Genomic DNA, 6259 nt, shown 5'->3' with positions numbered 1-6259 from the left:
GCAAAACTAAGTATCAGAAGCCAAAACACTTGTATGAGTGTCATCACCTGAATGCAATTAAGGAGTTCAAACTGTATGTCACTTGCAGTATCAGAAACTGGAAATGTAAATCTGATGCACATCCAAATACACATCTGGGTGTCAATGTTGTGTGTGCATTCAATGCAAAGCCACATCCACTTTCTGGTGCAACTAGTTTCACATAAGTAACTACCATGGAGGAAATGAGCACATGCTTTGCATGCAGAAAGGCCCAGGTTCAACTCCTGGCATCGCCAGTGAAATGAACTCAGGTAGCAAATGTTGCAAAAGACTTCTGCCTGACTCTGGAAAACCACTGACCATCAGACTACACAATACTGGGCCAAATGGACAGATAGCCTGACGTGGTGTGAGGCAGCTTCCTGTCCAGGAGCCAGGATCTGCCTTCCATGGACAGAAGGGTAGATCCTCATGGAAGGTGCTTCTGCCTAATTTTCTGGAATCCCCACTCTGCCACAGCTCACCCCATTCTGTAGGATCCCCAACACTCTGTATAGCATTTTCAGGGGCTGGGGGTGCTGCCACAGGGAGGCGGCGGGAGGTCCACTTCTGCCAGCACCTAAATCTTGATCCAACCCAGGGTGTTAATCGTATCACCTCCAAAAAACTCTGCTACTTATCTGTGGCAAGGTGAATATTTAGGGTTACAAGCAAGCAAAAGGACTGGAGAAAGCCTGTCCATAAAACACCATAGGAACCAGTCTGTAGCCCATAAGGTATCATAACACAGGCCAAGTTCATTGCTAAAACTGTATGCTGTTTGACATCTGGTAGACAGTGTAGGTTTTAAATTAATAAATACAAGGCTATGAGAAAACCTACTATTCATCATTATGTCAGCTCTTGTCCAGATTAAACATGTGTTTTTTTCTCTATAGATATGTATGGAACAAGCACACAGACCTTAGAATATAGTGCCAATAACAAGGAAGAGCTGGGAGTCAAGTGTACTAAGGTTACCTCCTTATCAATTTTCTGTTCAATTGCATCCAGTGGCCTCCTATAGTTGAGGAATAGGAGAAAGGCCTGTAGAAACCCAACGCGAATGTTCCCAGATGTGGCAGAGGTATGCTCAACCTTTGTCATGTCCCTGACAAATATTGGGTTAGCTACTTTAGAATGACCTCCTCGCTAACACCTCATGATCAGTCATACTAAAGGCTGCAAAATAACCCAGTGTTTCTAGCTTAATACTAGACTACCCATAAGTATAATCTCAATGCCATATCTGGCACTGGAACTTCAAAGTACTCTTAGAACTGACTTTGCTATTAGATGATCAACTTAGGAGAGCTTTAATGCTTTTTAGCACTTATATCACATATACGGGTTGTACCCATGCTAAAGAATAATGATCTAGCATCTACCATTGTTACTTGAATAAGCTCAAGGACAGATAATATATACTTTATCTAGGGATGCCTTTTAACACAATTCAGCATCTACAGCTAGTGAATGCTGCAAATATCATAGAACCGTACTTCATAAACATTACTAGCTTAATTCAAGTAGCATACCTACCTCTGCATGTATAATACAATAGCAGAACTAAATGATATGAGGAAAAGCTAGGTTGCTTGATCTATCCTCCAGTTTTCCTTTGCAAACATCCCTCCACCCCTTCTCCATCTAGGGGGCACCCCTTCTCCATCTAGGGGGAAAGCAGCTTGGCCCCCTTCATGTACACCAACAGATATGCAGGAGCCACTTCCCTGTGGTGCAGTTCAAGACACCTAGACCCAATACCCTACTGCAGGGTTAATTTTAAAAAAGTGGGAAGGCAGGGCATCTTAGTGGGCACCAAAGGAAGTATCTGGTGCACACTGGTGCCTATGGGCACCCCGTTGCCTACACCTGCTCTACCGAAACCAAACCTAGAGAGGCATAAGGGAAATTGCAAGTTCTGCCCCTGCTTCTGTTTCCCTCCCCTTTCACTACTGTCTTTGTGCACATTTTTAGATTGTAAGCCTTTTGGGGTAGGGACCTATCATCTTGTTCTTTGTGAAGCCCTTATAAATAGATGAATCAATAAATACCATCTCCTTATATCAGCAGGGACAGTGCTTCAGCTTCTCCAAGTAACTGCAACACCAGTTAAACGATCTAACTCTTGCATGGCATAAGCTATACTTTATTCTACTGCAAATAAAGACATGATTCCAGCTGTTAATTTGTTTTTATTAAGTACGATAAATGATTCTCTGGCTATATTAAATATATGGATAAGGTTCCTGAATGACTGACAGACAATACATTTGACAAAGGATTTCAGGTACTTTTGCAACTGTTAGATACATGATCAGCTTTTGTGGAGCAATTGCAAACATAGGATTGGGTCCAGATTTAGGGACACTCATGAAAAATGCCTTCTCCTGATTTTCAGGGTTCCCCTTCTCACTGCACTGCAGCATACCCTATTCAGTAGGGTCTCTGGATTCTCTATCACATTTCTGGGGAGCTTGAGGGGCTGCCATGGGGAGGAGGGGGTAGGGAAGTCTGCTTCTGCTAGCCCAGTTCCATGGGACTAAATCTGGATCCAACCCAAAATATTTACAAAATCATTGCAGAAAACCATCCTCTAAAATTAACTTGAGTTTGCTGAAGTCCTTTCCAAACAGCTTTATTAGTATCTAGATTTCAGTCTGCAATTGACAATATCGTATTAACAATCATTTGATATTTATTAATCCAAGTATTAAGGGCAATTGTATTAGACTCTTAAAAACAATGCAAAAGTCACAACCACTGGAACAGGACCAAACTGTTACATTACTGTAAGAATTTGACCAATCCACTACATTATAAAAGTCACCGAAATTTACTGTACAAATTTCAAGGCTTGCTTATAAATCTCATTACAGAACATTGTTCCTTCAGAGTTACGTGTTGGATTACTCTCCCTACAAAGCTAGATCACATGATGATCTTAGAATATTGATTGATATATGTATGCGAAGAGGGCTTTTCAATTGACAAAGGGGGCTCTGAAGAAGAGAAACCCAAAATAATAAAAAAATAACCAAACATGAGTGTTGTTTGTGTTTGAGAGAACACAAATGAGAAGTATCTGATTCTTTAACATCAGCTTCACATGCAAACAATTCAAGGAATGTCTTTGGACAGCAGGAAGAGGGAACATGCAAAAATATTTCTCTTTACTATATTTCCAGGGAAAAGGTGCTCTCCTCTGACATTTAACAATCTTTGTTTTTTTTTTCCGATTTCGTCCTTAACAATCTGATATAATTTACAAAAAGGCAATTTAAAAAACATATTGGATCAAGCAAAAGCAGACACTCAACTCTGTTGAGTTCAATTCTTGCACCTTGCAACACAAGCCTGTGCATGTTTGCTCAGAAGGAAGCCTCTTTAAGTTCAATGTGGCTTACTCCCATGTAAGGGGGTAAAGGTTTGCAGCTATAAAGACCTAATTTAAGACGAGGAAAATCTGTGTTAGTCTTTACTGCTAAATATACAAGGGAAATAGTGTGCCATGAAAGCTGCTCTATACACCAAAATCTTCCTATGTGAAAATACCACATAGAAAATCTCTGTGCAGGAAAATACAGGCTTACCAGATAGCATGAAGTGTGGTGTGAGTGATTTTTGTACCATGAACATACCAACCAGACCACCAAATTATGTTTTTCCATGCAGAAAGTATCTCCAATAGAAAAAGTAATGTGGGAACTTGGGGGAGTTGACACAGAAATTGCACAGATTTTCCTAACTAGATATGGGGAGTATGCATACTCCAAGGTTAAGATACATTAATACACTTGCACACAAGTAATCCAGAGCCTTGCAAATGCATGGTTTCACCATGTGGTGGCACATGTTATCTTTTAACCATGGAAATACTGCAGATTCTCCCCCCACCCAACACACACACGTATGCATATCCAAATGTAACCTTCCCCTTAATGTTTCTTCCAAACAGCGGGGAAGTTAAGCAAAAGATTGACAGCTTTCAATTCCACAAAGAGCAAACATGTAAGCCCTTTAGTGATATTTGACTTCAGAGAAGATAAAAACGACTGGTTTTCTTAATGAGGAATTTTGGTATTGTGCACATTATAATACAGTGTATTAACATATATCTTTACATATATATACACACACATACACACTGTAGGTGACAACGATTAACTGTCATCCATCAGTAGAAGTGGACTTATTATTCACTTCAATACAAATTTAAGATTCTCATAATGTAACGTTTATATGGCTTTAAGCAGCTCAAAAAGGCAATACAGCAGTTGTGAAAGGTTTTGCCAATTAGAATGAGCTGCCCCAAAATAGACCCAATTCAAATTAGTATTCATTACAGCAAAGAAATAAGAACTAAGGGTTGAGATCCAGATTTAGGCACATGCAACCAGGCTGGCGGAAGCAGACTACCTCATCCCCATGGCAGTCCCTCCAGGCTTCACTCATGGAAGGTGCTTCCACCTGATTTTGGGGGCAACCCCTTCTCCCTACACTACAGCCTACCCTACCGCATTCAGCAGGGATCCCCCAAGTACCTGTGTAGCATTCCCAGGGCCTGGATAGGCTGCCGTGGGGGATGAGGGGGCAAGGAAGTCTGCTTCCACCAGCCTTGTTGCACATGCCTAAATCTGGATCCATCCTTATATGAATGCCATCTGATGAATCTTATACTCAAGTTAAAACCTATCGAAACCTTCAGGAAGGTGAAGGCGATATCATTGCTGATCAGCAGGCAGACACCACCCATTACATTCACTGGAGCCCTACTCATCTTCTCATCACCTTGGAGCAGGAACACACCCACTGGATCTCAAAAAGCTTCCTAACACACACTACCAGACTGTCTTTTAGAGTCCTAAGGGGATATCCCCTCCACAGCTCTCTGGAGAGGATTCAAAAGTTTGGGGTATTTCAAAACTTCCCAAGTATCAAATGGGCTCTGGTGCATTTTCTTTTGCTATAGCATGTTGTCACATCTTTGGGGGTTACTTCATCCCTTCATTCCAAAAGGCAAGTCTATTAATAATTGAGCTTATTTTGATGAGCGATGCTTACTTAGTGCAAAGCAAAAACAGAACCTGCGACCTTGCATGGGTGGAAAGAGTACACATAACTAAGTTACTGTGGTACATACAGTACTGTGCATAAGTCTTAGGCCACCATTAGATTTGTTGTTTTAGCAATGGTATAATGACCATATATAATTATTTCTCAGTCTCTTCATTAGAATACAACCAGAAAATACAGGCAATTTGTATGCCGTATTCAACAATGGAAAAAAATCAGAAAAAACGGCTTCCATAGGCTAAAGTGTCAAGTATTTAGTGTGATCTCCCCTTACACTAGAGTAACAGGAGGCGCCTGGCCAGGAATGGTCTTCATGGAAGGGTAGCAGCCAAGAAACCACTTCTGTGGAAGGGGAACAGGGTGAAAAGGCTAAGATATGCTAAAGCTCACAAAGATTGGAATGAGGGTAAGTGGAAAAGAGTATTATGGAGTGATGAATCCAACTTTGAAATTTTGGGGTCCAATCATTGACAATATGTGAGAAGAAAAGTTGGAGAGAGATGGATGAATGAATGCTTGCGGCCTTCAGTGAAACATGGTGGAGGGTCTGTCCTGGTTTGGGGCTGCATTTCTGCCAGTGGTGTTGGCGATCTTGTCCGTATTGATGGGATCATGAATGCTGAAAAGTACAGACAGGTTTGAATTCATCATGCCATTCCTTCTGGAAAGCGCCTGATTGGGAATGGTTTCATTTTTCAGCATGATAACGATCCCAAGCCCACTGCTAATGCAGTGAAATCATATTTAGCGAGGAAAACAGCTGATAAAACACTGACAGTCATGGACTGGCCTCCATGGAGTCCAGACCTGAATATTATAGAGGCAGTATGGGATCACCTGGACAGAGAAAGAAATAAAAGACAACCTACATCTAAAGAAGAACTCTGGGAAGTGCTGAAAGAAGCCTGGTATAATATACCAGAAGATTACTTCAGAAAACGTCAGGGCAGTCTCCCCGAAAGAGTTCAAGATGTGCTTAGAGCCCAGGGAGGTCACACTAAATACTGACTTTTGCCTGTACATATTTTCTGTTTGTATCTTAATACAGAGACTGAAAAATAATTATGGATGGTCATTAAAACTTTGCTAAAACAACAAAGTTGGTGGTGGCCTAAGACTTTTGCACAGTACTGTATATTTTTCACATACGCCTAAGTTT

The sequence above is a fragment of the Heloderma suspectum genome, chromosome 2, assembly GCF_057233095.1.
Source record: "Heloderma suspectum isolate Gila_16-S chromosome 2, 16-S_ref, whole genome shotgun sequence".
NCBI classification, from domain to species: Eukaryota; Metazoa; Chordata; class Lepidosauria; order Squamata; family Helodermatidae; genus Heloderma; species Heloderma suspectum.
This window is presented reverse-complemented; position numbering follows the sequence as displayed.